The sequence below is a fragment of the Crocodylus siamensis genome, chromosome 4, assembly GCF_052110815.1.
Source record: "Crocodylus siamensis isolate JL-2025a chromosome 4, ASM5211081v1, whole genome shotgun sequence".
Classification (NCBI taxonomy): domain Eukaryota; kingdom Metazoa; phylum Chordata; order Crocodylia; family Crocodylidae; genus Crocodylus; species Crocodylus siamensis.
Window position 1 is genome coordinate 184,608,555 of NC_143398.1, and position 16,350 is coordinate 184,624,904.

Genomic DNA, 16,350 nt, shown 5'->3' on the forward strand with positions numbered 1-16,350 from the left:
TATGGAAACCCTACAAGAATGCAGCCTGGTGGTGTGTGGAGCAGTGCCCAGCAGATAAGTCTATGGACGGGAAGGAGAAAGGGCAGAGGGAGAGGGAAGGGGCAGGGGGGCAGATGGAGGACCCCATGGTGAGGGAGAGAGGGGCTGGGGTGAAAAGGACTCGGGCTGGGGCGGGTCATAGGACAGAGCTGCAGGAGTCTCATCCAGAGGTTCGAGGGGGATGGCTCTCCACCACTGCACGTACACCCAGGGGAAGTATAGGTACATGTGCTCCCCAGATTTGTGTGTAGGGCAGAGGTGGGCTGCCTGCTGTGAGCTGGAGTCTGCCCCTTTCTCTTCCCCTCCACAGATTTATATGGTGGGTACTGCTCTACATGCCACCAGGCTGCACTTCTGGTCACATGCATACTGTAGCTGTGCACCTGCATGCAGTGTCCTAATATGGCACCAATATATCAGTGCACTTCTACGGTGTGTTTGTGTGTGTATGTGTCCCCACCACTCCTGCAGCAGCCTGGAGCCCACACTGCCCTGTGGCTCCTCACTTGCTGGCCTGGTGATGATGGGAGAAGGGAACCCAGGCACAGGCTCCAAAATCATGTGTGCAATTAACGTGTGTGCAATTAATGTGTTAATTGGATCTTGCATTAATCGCACACATTAACTGCAATTAATTGACAGCCCTATAAAAAATTCACTGGTGATATTTGTTTAGCTTTGTAAACTACTTATTCAGAAGACAAAAGCCTGCCTTTCAACACACACTGATATTGTGATTTTGTAGCCATTTACTCAATAGTAACGTATATGTAAGTGGGAAGCTTTATAAAGTGACATACTGTTCTAAATGAGTATCATAACACCAAACAAGGGTGGTTAGCATTTTCTTTGAGCAAAAGAACATCTTTGATTGGGTCCATGCATTTATAACTTTAGAAACATTCCTCATCATACTCAATGCTCATTACATATAACTGTTTGCTCTTGGTAAAATAAATTTTACTCTGAAATTTTACTCTACAGAATAAATTTTACTCTGTGTATCGATATGTCTTTTACAAAATTCCTCAGACATTTCGTTTGATTAAATAAAAAATATGGGACATTTCAATATGAAAGCACTAGTATTTTTTCACTGTTACCCTATTGTGTCCCTTCTGCCTATCTGTACTGGCTTGTTATCTCTGGTCTCAGACAACTGGAACCAATTTGAAGCAAGGACTTTTTGCTTGTAATTATTTGTGCAGTAACTAATGTAAGGGGATTCTGGATCATGAATGAGGCTCCTAGTTACTATTTCAATACAAATAATACATATTAATTTCTGGTATTTCTGAAGCAGTTCTAGGACCTCAAGATAATATGGGATTGTCCCATTAAAAGAGTTCATACAGTCACTCTAGTTATTATCTAAAGGGCCTGTAGGAGGATCTAGGATTTTGAAAAGGGGGTGTAAATGGTGTACGTCATTTTATATAACACCACGGGTTTGGTCAATGACTTCAAGGCTAGGGAAAGGCTGTTCTATATCAGGGTGTTTTTTATCTTTGCTCGCAGAAAACCCACATAACAATTTAACTAGACCATCACAAAGAAGAGATTAAAAGAGGGGGAGACAGACAAAACTATATATACTTCTGTGGGAAACCTTTAGAGCTTTTGGCCAGGGTGTGGAACTACAGTTTTTTTGGAATAGAAATCATTATTTATGTGACACTTATATTGTAACACTGATTTCCTTCATTAACTCAGCAAGATTAAGACTATTCTCCAGACAATGGAAGTTAGATAGTTAGCGTAGTGTTATGCCATTTATATATTGTTTATGCAATTGAAGGTATATACATATTACATTTCTGACAGGATGCATCTACATGTACAATTAATGTGGCTGAATAAACTCCAGCAAAGTTTGCACCTGACTATATTGCTCCCAGGCGCAACTCTATATATATGCATGGGACTGCAGCAAGTTTCATGGTTGGTAGGGTCAGAAGGGACCTGAGCAGATCATCAAGTCCTACCCCCTGCCACAGCAGGAAAAAGTACTGGGGTCAAACGACCCCAGCAAGGTGTTCATCTAGCCTCCTCTTAAAGACCCCCAGGGTAGGAGCCAGCACCACTTCTCTTGGAAGTTGGTTCTAGATCCTAGCCATCCTGACTGTGAAGTAGCGTCTCCTGATGTCTAGTTTGAATCTACCCTCTGCCAGCTTGTGACCATTGTTCCTGGTCACTCCTGGTAGTGCTTGGGGGAACAGGGACTCCCCCAGTGCCTGCTGGTCCCCTCTGACTAGTTTGTAACAGGTCACTAGATCTCCCCTCAGCCTTCTCTTGTGCAGGCTGAACAGGTTCACCTCATAGGGCCTGCCCTGCTGACCCCTGATCATGCAAGTGGCCCTCCTCTGGACCCTCTCCATGTTGTCCACATCTCTCTTGAAGTGCAGCGTCCAGAACTGGATGCAGTACTCCAGCTCCAGCCTGACCAGTGCCGCATAGAGGGGGAGAATCACCTCCTTGGACCTGCTTGAGATGCATCTGTGGATGCATGAAAAGGTGCAGTTGGCCTTCCTGACTGCATCCCCACACTGCCGGCCCACATTCATCTTGGCATCAATGATGACTCCAAGATCCTTTTCTGCCTCTGCACTGATGAGAAGGGAGCTCCCCAGCCTGTAGGTAAGGTGCTGGTTCTTCCTCCCCAGATGCATCACCTTGCATGTGTCAGTGTTGAAACCCATTCTGTTCTCATCTGCCCACCCCTGTAACCTGTCTAGGTCTGATTGCAGCCTATTTCTCCCTTCTAACATGCCCACATCCCCCCGCATCTTAGTATTGTCAGCAAATTTGAACAGGGTGCTTTTTACCCCCTCGTCCAAGTCACTGATGAAGATGTTGAACAGTGCAGGCCCGAGGACCGAGCCCTGCAGAACACCACTGCCCACATCCATCCAGGTCAAAAATGACCCGTCCACCACCACTCTCTGGGTGCGGGCCTGCAGCCAGTTAGTCACCCATTTCACTGTGTAGGTGTCAACACTACAATCCCCCAGTTTTTTAATGAGAATGGAGTGAGAGACAGTGTCGAAGGCCTTCCTAAAGTCCAAATAGACTATGTCCACTGCTACCCTTGCATCTAAGGATTTTGTGATTTTAAGCCAAGGCAGCACAGCTCCAGCTGGCCTGGGGCCCGGGGAGTCAGCCTGCTAGCCCAGAGCTGCTCTCGCCTGGCTGTATATACTGCGGAGGGGCTGGCTGGGTCATAAGGGTGATATAGTATGTGTCTAGCCAGTGGGCAGCCCTGCACTGTAGCACCCTCATGCCCCAGCCAGACCCAGTCACCATCTACACATGCGTTGCAGTGCACTAAATCAGTGGTTCTCAACCTTTGGTACCTTACGTATCCCCTGCTGATCGATGTGGCAAAAGCAAAACTGGAAGTCCCACCATGGCACTTCTGGTTTCATTGCCACAAGCTAAGTCCCACTTTTTCCACCGTGGCCTGGGACAAAGCAGCCTGTACAGGGCCTCTCTCCCTATCCCCCAGCACACTGATGATGAGGAGTAAAAGCCCTGGACACGGCAGGAGGGGCAGCAGCCAAAACTTCTGGCCTGAGCAGGCAAAGACCAAAATGCAGCACCCGCATACCCCCTGCCCGTGTCTCGCATACCCGCAGGAGTACATGTACCATGGGTTGAGAAACACTGTACTAAATAACTCTGCTGTAGGATAATACTTGTGTTGGGCAGGACTGTCCAACAATGGAGTTAATTAGCTTACTGTGGCCTAATAGCATTGTACATGTAGATGGTAACTCTTTACTCTGGAGCTAATCAGTCAACTGTACGATGAAGTGCACATGTAGATGCCCCCACAGACAAGTATGGGCTATCAGATGTAATAGGATTATTTTAAAATAGAATTGGAAAATGCAAGCTCAACTCCAGAGTTCTTTTGGCTTTCTAAGTTAAAATTTATATAATCTTACAAGAATGTGGTACAATGTGAAAGTAGATGGTTCAGGAGACTGGTAAACAAATATAATATTTCTTAGTTCTAGATAACTAACATAAACCAAACCCAGCTTGTTAGTGTCTGAAAGTTACTATTATTTTCCCAGCACTTTTTTTCATTACATGATATGCTTTGCTCATCCAATCCCTTGAAAAAGGGGAATGTTTCCATTTTATTTTAACAAAAATCACATCTGAAAAGAATTTTACAAATCTACGTTAAGCTGTATGTAAAACTTGTACAAGCACACTCTCTCTGGCGTTTGTGCATGGGTCACATCAATTTACAATGCAGCCAAATATATTACCAAGAAGAAAATGTCATGAACCAGAGAGTAGGTATTTTAAGGGTCTTGGTACAGTATATGGTAATTCTGGGTGGCTCTTGGAGCTCTTAAGCCCTGGACTGTCTGCACATTAACACCTGAAACTAGTTTTAAGCACTCATTATATGGCTTAAAGTAATGTCACTGCATGGCAAGATTATCTCTGATCCATGTTACCCAGCTTGCATTACACTAAGGTGTAGCCACTATAGGCTACACTTTAGTGTAAACACTCTGCTCCCCTCTTACCCTGCTGGCCTGGATCCAGCCCATTGCTCACCCCCTTGCCTTCCCAGCACCCCAGATCCCAGCTCACTGTCCCCTAACTCCCCTGCTTCCTTGTGGCTTCCTCTGCTTCTGCTCTTTCCGTTAGACTAACAGCATCCTGCAGCAGCTCTGGCCAGGCAGGTAGGTTATCCCTTCCCTGACTGCTCCCCTGGAACAGACAGCCAGCAGCCACAAGTAAGTAATGTCCTGGGGATGGAGGGAGGCAGGAGACAGGGGGGAGCCCTGAGTAGCAAGGAAGAGCCCCTGGGGCAGGGGGTGGAGTGGGGGAGCCTGGGTAGACAGGAGGAAAGCCTAGAATGGGGGCACTTACCTTCTACTCCTCTAGACCCCTGCTGGCCTGAAGTGTGACTGCTCCAAACTCAAACTAGCACTGACAGGATGGACATTTGAGCAGCTCACAGTGTAAGATGTAATGAGGCCCTAACTGGAGGAGAAGCCATTTTTTGGTCTGCAGTTTCATTCTATTTGTAAAGCACCTTTGATATGATAGAAAATAAAAATACAGTAGGGAATAGCTAATGAGAATCTGAAAATAATAAAGTTCAGAATGACTGATCATGGTTTCCTCAAATTCACCTTAACAAAGATGGATTCATAGAATTCAGTACCACAATGGTATCTGATTTCAGGAAGTCAAATTCTGAGGAATTATTTTCTGTGATTGAGAAATTAAATGGATAATATATTAAAAAATCTAAGTATGTCAGTGGAAGGAGATACTAAATCCACTAGTGAGAAAGAATAGGTAATACTAAAAGACATCATGAAGAAGGTAAAGCAGACTGTAATTCTGTTCTAATATGTAAAGTAAGTTTGATTTATGGAGTGTCAAAATGTAAATTTCTAAGCATTTCACGGTGAATTTTTTGCCAAATTTTTTGAGAAAAATGATTAGAAAAACTGTTCTGAATGTTGTTAACAACTTTTCTGAAGAGCTAAGGGCTCTTGAAAGAACTCTTCTGCATGCCTATGCTTTTCATGTTGTCAAAACGCACTCCTGGGTTACATATACATGGCCATGATACTCAGGCTATGATCATGCTGCTTACTTTAAACCACATGATTGTAGATCACGTCCAACTTGTCCTCACAGTCACTGGTGCTGGGACCCCCTCCAGGAACATGATTTAAACAAGTTGATGCTGTGGGAGGTCAATAGGATGGGAGGGCTACTGGGTCCTCAGTGGTCATTGGCAGTGCCACCTGCCAGTGGGGGAGCTGGCAGGTCTGCGGGGTGGGGAGGTGTCAATTCAGAAGCAGTGGGATTGTGGGGCTAAAGGTAGTCCAGCCAGCATGATGGGGGTAGGAATAGCACAGCCCCAGGGCTGTGGTGAGCAGCTAGGCTTTCTGAGCCCCAGAGCTGTGCTCTGAACATGTGCAGATGTTCATTAGCTTGGGCTAACTTTTGCCGATCTTAGTTCATCTTCTCGGGTGAACTAAGTTAAAGTGAGAAAGCCATTTTTTGCCTGATCTTCCCCAAATGTCTGTACAGATCAGGATTTAGATAGACCTAACTCTAGTTAGGTCAATCTAACTGTAACATTTGCATGTACCCTTTCTTAGCCTCACATGTGTCATGTACCCTGAACCCCAACACTTCCAAGGAACTAGGCACAGTTTGACCCTTTTTATGTTAAAAACCAACAAGCTTCACTGCAGGGTATATACAGTTTACTCTGAAATCATCAAACAAGGACTGGAGAACTACTGGAATACAATAGGATTTTTGGAGCAGGGACAGCATTTTTTGTTCTCTATTTGAACAGTGTTTTGTATAATGGAGTCCTAAGTTCTTTGGCACTCCCACAATGCAAATAAAATGAAGAATGGACAATATCCTCCATGAAGTTTTGCCCATTTTAAGGCCCAAGATCCAGCTGGAAGAGTTTTGAATACTTGATTTTTGCATGAGTATATTTTCATTTCTCATTTATTGAACCAGAAATGGCAAATTTCAATAAGAAAAGTTGTGCATGAGCCCTGCCTGGCCCAATTTTTAAACTCAAGCTGCATAGTCAGTATGGGTGAGCAGCAAGAAATTTGGATGCTTATCCAGTAAGAATCTGAATGCTGAACTATGTTTGCCCATCGTTCGTACTTAGCATTCCTGTGGTAAATATACTGTGGATTCCCTCACTCTGTCCAGACCTCCCTTACTCTTTCTCTCAGCTACTGTAGATGGGCAGTCCCTTAACTACAACAGACCTACACCACTTTAATCCATCCACCTGACCTAATACGTACATCTCTAGGAGAGTACAGTGCTAGCTTACAGTGTGTGAAGCTGCCACTTGCAAATGTGATCCTTGTTACTGTTTGAAATATTCTGTTTTTAATTAATAAAGCCAATCAATTTAAAACTGTAACCACTAGGTCCTCAAAAACCTGAATCTATATTTTCATAGTAGACTAAAGAATTAAGTAGAATTCTAAACTCAATAGGAGTTTGGTACCTTTTCTAGTAGGTTCTCTTGAAACTTCTAGGCAGACTAACAATTCCTCAATTTTCTTTCTACAGGGTAAGGGAAGTTCATACTTGCTGTGATACTGTCAAATTGCAGGGTCAATGCTGGAACATTTTTAATGCCTGGCACTGTTAAAGGAGTGTAATTTAAAGGAAATATGCAATAGCTTTCCAGCAAACCAGTGTTCGTACATTCCTATAGCATAGATTAATTCAAAGCTACTAACACTAACACATCACTAGACTAGGATCTTACAACGGATTACCACATACAGCACAGGCTGTAGAAGGAGATGATGGCACGGTTTAGCAGAAACACACCTGTACTTCATTATTTATCAGTGAATGTTTGCTTGTTTCTGCATCTGTATGACATTTTAAAGAGATGGGTCAGATCTTCAGATGGTGTAACTCCATGCACTTCACTGGGCCCAGCCCAACTTATCCCATGAGGACCTAAGCCCTACACATTTTCTATAGCCACTGAACTAAAAGCCTTACCTCTTTTAAAATATGAATTATCGTCCTGTCATTAATATTATTGTCTATCATTATCATTTCTGTCATAGTCAGTTGCCCTTCTGCATACATATCCATGTGCCCTCCTACAACTTCCAGAAGAAAGACATGCAACAAAAGAGTTTACATATAAATTATTGATATTACTACCATACCATCATGTTTCTGGTACAATGGGATTATCTTAATACCTTCTTATCCTGTATTGCATTCACCAGGACTAATTGTTTATGTAAACAGGCACATGTTACTTTTAGAATCAGGGCCTTAGGAAACATGTTACTGGGCAATAATCATTATGATGTAACCACAAACTTTGATTGTCTGTTTAATATCTCAGATGTTTCAATTTGCATTTCATTAAAACTTGGCAAAAGGTTATCAGCTCAGATCCAAAATGCTCAAAAATTGTTCTAATATGTAAAGTAACTTTTGATTTATGGAGTGACAAAAAATGTAAATTTCTAAGCATTTCAGATGATTTTTTGCCAAACTTAAAACTAAAATGATTTTTTTTAAGTGAAATGTTCTTGATACAATTATTTTCTTCACTGGGAGATAAGGATTTTCATAGATGACTTTTATTTACCTGAATTTACAGATAATTCTTAAAATATAATTGCTTTCTAAGAAACAAGTAAGATGTCTCTATTGATTATAGCAAAAAGAATTTCTACATTAAGAATCAGCTTAATTCAAAGATGCGAAGGCAGTGCTATTTTTACTGTGGAAGAACAGTTTGTGAAATACTGAAGATATTGTATTCTGTTCAAAGGGCTTATTCATTAGAGAATATGACAAATCCTTGTTATGTAATACTTCCTAGAAGATACAATACAGTACGTCTACATAATATTGCAATACTATAGTAAAGGTACCCTTTCGACCAGTTGAATTATAAGAATATTAGAGCTACTACATGTTATGTTTACTGTTGAAAATACAGTTGAAATTAATGTAATGCAGACAGTGTATACATAATTACAATTTTACAAAAAAAACCTTATTTTCACATAATCAAAATCAGAAAATCAGTGCCTCTTTTAGCCAATATTTTTTGTAAATTTGGCTTGAAAAAATAAACAGTTAAAAGCTTAATTTCCACCACCTACATTTAAATTTAATTCTCAGCATATTTTAAAAAAATATTGTGTAGTTTTTCTAAAGTATAACATTGTTATTATTTTATACCTAGAACATGTAATGGAGTCTCTTGTGTTTAATCATCTTACTTAAAGGTTTGAATTTTTTGAGTTGCATCAGCTGGTGGCACAGGCAGTCTTTGCATGTGGAACATAGCAGATTGGGGAGGGAACAGGCAGTGCAATGACAGAAAGGGCAGAAAGGGAAAACAGAGCTGCAAATTGGGCTGGGAGCACAGGGCAGGTAGCAGAAAGCAGAGCATCAGATTGAGCAGGGGAAGGGGACTGGAATGGCATTGGGGAAAGTGCAGGACTAAGAAGACTGTGGGGTGAATGTGTGGCATGGCTGCCAAAAAGGTTGACTTCCAGTGAGCGAGCGTATCATTTTCTACAAAAAAGATTTGTGTTGGGGAGTAGATTACATTTTGATATTTAATATTTCTGGAAAGTTTGTGGATTTTAGAGAGACAATATAGCTCAATGCAGATAGATGACTTTTCTATTATTGCATGATAAGACATTATATGGACGTGACATGTGGGTAAAATTCTTCTACTATACTCAGTTACAGGTGTGAGGTCCAAGAAAGCAAATCATCCTCCGTGTACACATTGGCACCTGTGTAAGGTTTGAAGAGTTTCATTCAGAAAACTTCCAACATTTTGAAACATCTTTCCATTTCTAATCCAAACACAACATCAAAACATAGAAAATTTCACAATGCAAAACATTCTAAAAGATTGGGAATGTCAGAGTGGGAAAAAATGTGTTTTCAATTAAAACAAAATATTTCCTTTTTTAATTTCGAAGAAGTATTTTTATTTGAATAAGATTTTTCATTTTGATTACCCAGTCGTGAAATTTTTCCATCCAAAATTTCAAGTTTGAAAACCTTTGTTTCCAGTGGGGAAACTTGTTGGTTGAAAAGTGTTAACCATCCCTCTGAAGCACAACTACCTATTGACACTATAGTCTGGATGCTGTTAACCAACCTGGTTTAGCAAGTAGTTATAGTATAGTTTTTAGGTCTTTTTCTTTTAACATCCAGAGAGAATTTTATCTTTGTACAGTGGTTAGTGTACAGTAGAAGACAAGAAGCATCCTAGTTTGGGAGTCTGGCTTCACAGCTCTTTTTCTCTGTTGCATGGAGATGTCAACAGTGCATTATCTTGGGGTGACAAAAGACAGCAAGAGGAAACAGGGACATGAAAGCATATGTATTTCAAAGGAATTACTGTTTCCAAGCAGGTCAATAGCCAGCTGAGCAAGTGTGTATGGGAGTGTACAAGGGATACAATGTGCAGAGCTGATGTTCCACATCCATTTTCTATGAATACTTATTTGAACTTTTACAGAAAGAAGAGAGTTCATGGATATTTATGCTTTTTCATTATAAAGGACCCTAGGGAATTTTATTTGGAAAGGTCTGCAATACCAGATGCTATTTCATGCGTTTTAAAAGATTTTAGTTGTTGCAAAATCTAGAACAAATGCAAACAAGTCTGTGTTTTCTGATTTACTTTCCTGTCTTCCAGCCATTCCTTCTACCCCTGGGAGATGGCAGGAATGAAAGACTATCCTTCTTACCTGCATTAGGCTGGGGAGGAAGAGGACCAAATGAACTTTTGGAAGCAGGGATGGATCCAAAGGTGGTAGGTACAGTGGCATGGTTGCACCCTCTTTCCAGAGCCCTGTGGAAGCAATGTCCAGGCAGTTTTTTAAGGTCCAAAATTCCTCCCTCCCTTCCTTCCTTCCAAGTTCTCCTCTTCCCTGCCTGCTGCTGTCTCTGTCTCTACCATCTCTAACTGCTCCAGTGGCAGGGGGAAGTTTAAAGCCCTCCTGCCCTACTGCAGCTGGGCCATGTGGGATGCTGGGCTTAGTCAGAGACAGTGGTAGCAGCAGCAGCAGCAGCAGCAGATGGGTTCATTCTCCCTGCCTGATCCTCCCTGGGTGTGCTCCATGAGCCCAGGAACAGACTCAGGGAGGAGGAAACTACTTGCCACCACCACTGCTGTTCTGAGCTGAGCCTAGATCCCTGTGTAGCCTGGCTGAAGTGGGGTAAGAGCAGCTAGGGAGCTCCTGTCACCCCTGGGATAGCTGGGGACAGTGGCAGCAGTGGGCATGGGAGGGGGCAAATAGGATGGGAGGGTGCACTGCTGAACATGGAGGGGAATCGAGTGGGTGCCAAGAGTAGACAGGGTAGAGAGTCTTACCTGATTCAGGGTCTTAAAGTCTCTGGCTCCTACTCCTATGGCATGGTCTGCCTGTTCCAGTGGGAGGCAGCAGGGGGCTGGGGAGGGGGAGTTGGGAGGTCCAGGGCAGGTACAGCCACCTCTGTAACACCAGTCAGTGTTCCTTCACCCCCTTTACAAAATCCTGGATCTGCCCATGTTTGAAAGGGAGGAGGCAGATTGGGCGCCTTGAATAAGAAATTTCTTCTTACCCAGCAGATGCTGCTGTTCCACCTCCAAAGACAGTCCTCAGACAGTTCCTGCTTGCCATGCTCCTGTCTCCTAAATCCTCACTTCATCATCTAGGGACCTGGGTAGCTCTAGAGAAGCAGAGTTTTCCCAAGACCTGAAGGGGTAGAGGAGTGCGAGTTCTGCTCATTGCTTCTCAGAACACAAAAGACATCTTGAGCCCTGAAAAGCTACTGAATAAAGAAAGGGAATGCTTTTAAAATACTGCAGAATACTCTTCTTATATGAGATTTTTAAAGTGTGAGCATGCATGAGAGAGGAAGAGGAAATAATTGGTAAAGCAATTACTTTGCTGCATCAACAAAAATAGAAAAAAAGAATGAACAACTCAACAAACACAAACAAATTAGTGGAATAAGCAAAAGTTTAGACCCTGATTGTGAATTTATTTATGTGCTTAACTTAAACTGTTATAAATTACTACTCGCCACTTAACAGTCAACACAATATATTTTTGCAGAAACAAAGTTACTATGATGCTTTGTAAAAATAGTCTAAGTTTTTGTGACACAAATCACACATCTACAGTTTCTTATCACCTGCAGAGAAAAAAAAATCTCTCAGTCCTAAACATTCTGCCCAATATTTTTCCTTTATGGTTCTTATACTTTTAACTCTGCAACAAAATGGGTACAATGTGTGCTTTATGACCTGAATAAAAAGGGTCTAAAAACTGTAAAAATCTTTTGTCTCTCAGGGTTGTGGAGGTTAGTTATAGATAAGCATAAATGAGCTCTTTAGCTAAAAGTTCAGGACTTGGAATTTTAAATACCATATAACCCCCATGGCTTCTGGTTCCAGGTCTTTTCCAAAGCCAGATGAAACCTTTTTTTTTTTCCATGGAGCTTGTGTGTGGCTGGCTGATATATCAGGATAATGGCTGAGATAAGTCTCAGGTAAGATTTTCACCTGGTGTGAAATCAGATACAATCATAGGAGATTACCCTGAGGTGAGGTCAAAATCTCATAAGTATGTTTCCTTGAATCTGAAGCCAAACAAAATTATAACTGATACTTGGTCCCCAACTGTCCGACTAAAGCTAATCCCAACCTAAACACTACCTGCTTGGCTTATCTCTAATATAAAACATACTGGTAAGATTTAGATGTAAAAAATCCAATGAATTGATCTCATAAGATAATGCATCTACATATAGCTGTTCAAACTGATAATCTCTCAGAGAGGACTTTTCATTTAATTATCTGGTAAAGTCTTTATTAAGACAGGGTGAGTACCGAATTATTATTTACATTATTTCATAAACAAAAAAATACAGCTTTAAAAAAGAGTATTTATGCTTGTCCCCTATATTTGTGTTAATTATAAGTACACTGCATCCAAGTACTGATATAACTTTATTGTATAGAAGCCTTCAAGAAAAACAGTATTTATTGTGAAAGATGATTGCAGTTTCAATAGCAACTCCCTCTTATTACTTAAAAAACATATATTTAGCCAGATACCATGAGCACTAAGTTTAGTTCACTTGGCAGCACTTTAACCAGCTCTTTTATAATCTTTGTATTTAAAATCCCAAATAAGCCATAATTCACTGGACATGCTGAGCAGTGACTATACATATCCTGTGTTTTAACATAAAAGTATAAAATTACAGAGATATGATCAATTATTTTCAAAAATGTAAATGCGCGGAAATGGTGTAGAAGAGAACCACACTGGTCTTCATTACATCTGAAAAGAGAAATTGCTGGGAACCAGGGAAAAAAATGATCTTAAAAGAATTGGTTCCTGCGGGGAAATGGCTTTCCTACTAGTTGCACTGAATGATTTCAAAAGAAAGTGGCTAACGCAGCATTTCCTAATAACAAGCCAATGGTGTTTCATACTCTTTCATCTTTCAAATTATAAATGTAAAATAAATGTGCTCTGTTTTATCATGAAACTACTTGTTGGACCCAGGATTCTCTTCTAGGACAGTGTACAATACATTATCATAGCACTCCCTTTATTGTAACTGATATTCTCTGTTGGGTGATGTTGGAAAGAGGTAGCCAAAGAGCATGTTAACTTTCGTCTGGTGGTGAAGTCAGGTATGGTTATTGATTAACAAAGAGCTGGGAAGAAGTTTAGAAGAGTTGTGGGGCGCTGATATGGATAAGCTATCATTTATGAGTTTCCCTTTCTAATTCACAATGAGAAATTCTTTTATAAATGTCATCTTTGAATTCGCTTAAGAGCTGGCTCTTTTTAGTCCGTAACTTAGTTTCATAGTTTCTAGGGTCAGAAGGGACCGGAGTAGATCATCTAGTCCGACCCCCTGCCATGACAGGAAAGAGTACTGGGGTCAAACAACCCCAGCAAGGTTTTCATCTAGCCTCCTCTTAAAGACCCCCAGGGTAGGAGCCAGCACCACTTCTCTTCGAAGTTGGTTCCAGATCCTAGCTGTCCTGACCGTGAAGTAGCGCCTCCTGATATCTAACCTAAACCTACCCTCTGCCAGCTTGTGACCATTATTCCTGGTCACTCCTGGCAATGCTCGGGGGAACAGGAACTTCCCCAGTGCCTGCTGGTTCCTTGTGACTAGTTTGTAACAGGCCACTAGATCCCCTCTCAGCCTTCTATTTTGGAGGCTGAACAGGTTCAGGTCCCGTAGCCTGTCCTCATAGGGCCTGCCCTGCTGCCCCCTGATCATGCAAGTGGCCCTTCTCTGGACCTTCTCCATGTTGTCCACATCCCTCTTGAAGTGCGGAGCCCAGAACTGGATGCAGTACTCCAGCTGCCGCCTGACCAGTGCTGTGTAGAGGGGGAGTATCACCTCCTTGGACCTGCTTGAGATGCATCTGTGGATGCATGACAAGGTTGGTTGGCCTTCCTAACTGCCTCCCCACACTGCCGGCCCATGTTCATCTTGGAGTCAATGATGACCCCAAGATCCTTTTCCGCCTCTGCACTGATGAGAAGGGAGTTCCCCAACCTGTAGGTATGGTGCTGGTTGTTCCTCCCCAGAGGCATCACCTTGCACTTGTCGGTGCTGAATCCCATCCTATTCTCATCCACCCACCCCTGTAACCTGTCTAGGTCTGATTGCAGCCTATTCCTCCCATCTAGCATGACCACATCCCCCCACATCTTAGTATCATCAGCAAATTTGAACAAGGTGCTTTTTACCTCCTTGTCCAAGTCACTGATGAAGTTGTTGAACAGTGCGGGCCCAAGGACTGAGCCCTGGGGAACCCCACCGCCCACATCCCTTCAGGTCGAAAATGACCTGTCCACCACCACTCTCTGGGTGCGGCTCTCCAGCTAGTTGGCGACCCAATTGACTGTGTGGGTGTCGACACCACAGCCCCCCAGTTTCTTAATGAGAATGGGGTGAGAGACAGTGTCGAAGGCCTTCCGAAAGTCCAGGAAGACTATGTCCACTGCTACCCCTGCATCTAAGGTTTTGGTGATCTGATCATAGAAGGCCACCAGGTTGGTCTGATTTCAGTGGAACCAATCCCAGCTATAGTAAATCAGTAAATTGTTAATTGTTCCCCACACTAGTTGGCCAGGATGTGATGTCACAGGGGGGAAAAAACCAACCCCCCCCCCAAAAAAAAACCCAGACAAACCCTCTGTATTCCCAAGGCAGGAGTTTAGAACAACAGAATTTACAGTGCCCCTGGAGCACTGCATGCTAGAACAGTGCATCCAGAATTCTAGTCCCACTGAAGTCAATGGCAAAAGTACTACAGTATTAGCTTTAACAGAGCTAGACTTCTACTCCAGGAGTTTCAGTTCATGCTGAGTAGAAGCTGCCTGCTGTCAATAGTCAATTATTTTAATACCAGTGTTTAGTGCCAGTTTCAAAAGCTCTGCAACATGTGATAAAATAATAACTTATAATTATAGCTGGGATGTTAATAATGAAGAGCTAAGCTTCTAATGTGCAGCAACCAATTGGCTGACAGCTTAGATAAATTGTGCCTATTGTAGGAATATGGATATGTTCAGTCTACCTGAAAAGAATTTTGATCAGTTTGAAAAAATATACTAATCCTGATCAACAGGAGTTTGATGTCAATGGGAGCAGAGTATGACCACCATGGAGCACTTGTGAAAATCCTCAGCCTTGGTGGCTGTAGTGTGAGTACTGTCAAGTTGTGCCAGGGATTCTGGCCCTACTGAAATTTGAAAGGAACAGGGAATTCCTTCCCTAGAATTGGTGCAGCCTTTTGATGTGTGGGCAATCCAGAGGTTAAGAGCTCCACATGCTGACAAAAATTATCATGTAACAAGGCCCTTAGAGATGAAATAACTTTAGATTGGTGTATTGATGCCAGCACTTCACTTTCTCTTCTCTTGTTCTTAACAAGAAAGAAAGTTAACCACATTAAGGTTTTCTCTAAATTCTGAAGAGTTCAAAAAACTGAGAAAATGGTGTTAAAATTCACTCTGGGGCTTCTTAAATACAGATGATGTAATGATTTAAATTAAACTTGTTCATTTAAACTATTATGATTTTATTCAGTGACCCTCTTGCACTAGTCTAAAACTGATTATCAGTTTAGTTGGTGCTCAGAAATGTGCCTATGCAAGTTAGATATAATCCAGGTTTAAAGTGATATGAATATCTATACATGGTAGATAGTATGCAAACATTCAAATTACCTGGCTCAGGTTAAGCAGCTTACTTTGAGCCACCTAAACCTGAGTAAGATTCTGCTGCATGCAAGCATTTGCATGGGCAGCCAGAGGTAAGTAAGCCAGGTGTCTGGGAGTACTGCCTGGTCTGGGAGAGGGGAGAGCTGAGGGAGGGGGGTGGATGTTAAAACAGCACAACCCTGGGACTTTCCCAGCCCCGGGGGCTGCTCTCTGAATACATGCAGGTGTGGTGTTTGTTAGCTCAGGTTGGCCGGTTTTAGGTCAGGTTAATTCAGGCCAATCTAAAGTTATTTCATCTCTAATGGCCTTGTTACATGATAATTTTTGTCAGCATGTGGAGCTCTTAACCTTGGATTGCCCGCACATCAACACCTGAAACTAGTTTTAAGCACTCTTATGTGGTTCAAAGTTACGCCATTTCAGGGCAGGATTATCTCTGATCTATGCTACCCAGCTTGTGTTACACCAAGGTGTAGCCATGTTAGGCTACACCTTAGTGTAAACAGCCACC

The 16,350-nt window shown here is 42.2% G+C and overlaps 1 long non-coding RNA gene across 1 annotated transcript in view; it reads left to right on the forward strand.

The window, feature by feature from the left end:
* Positions 1 to 11,339, forward strand: part of LOC149867314 (uncharacterized) — a 220,304-nt gene extending 208,965 nt beyond the window's left edge. The window contains exons 5-6 of the long non-coding RNA XR_016441622.1: positions 10,286 to 10,402; positions 11,201 to 11,339. This is a non-coding gene — a long non-coding RNA (uncharacterized LOC149867314). The remainder of the gene's footprint in view (positions 1 to 10,285; positions 10,403 to 11,200) is intronic.
* The last annotated feature ends 5,011 nt before the right edge of the window (positions 11,340 to 16,350 follow it).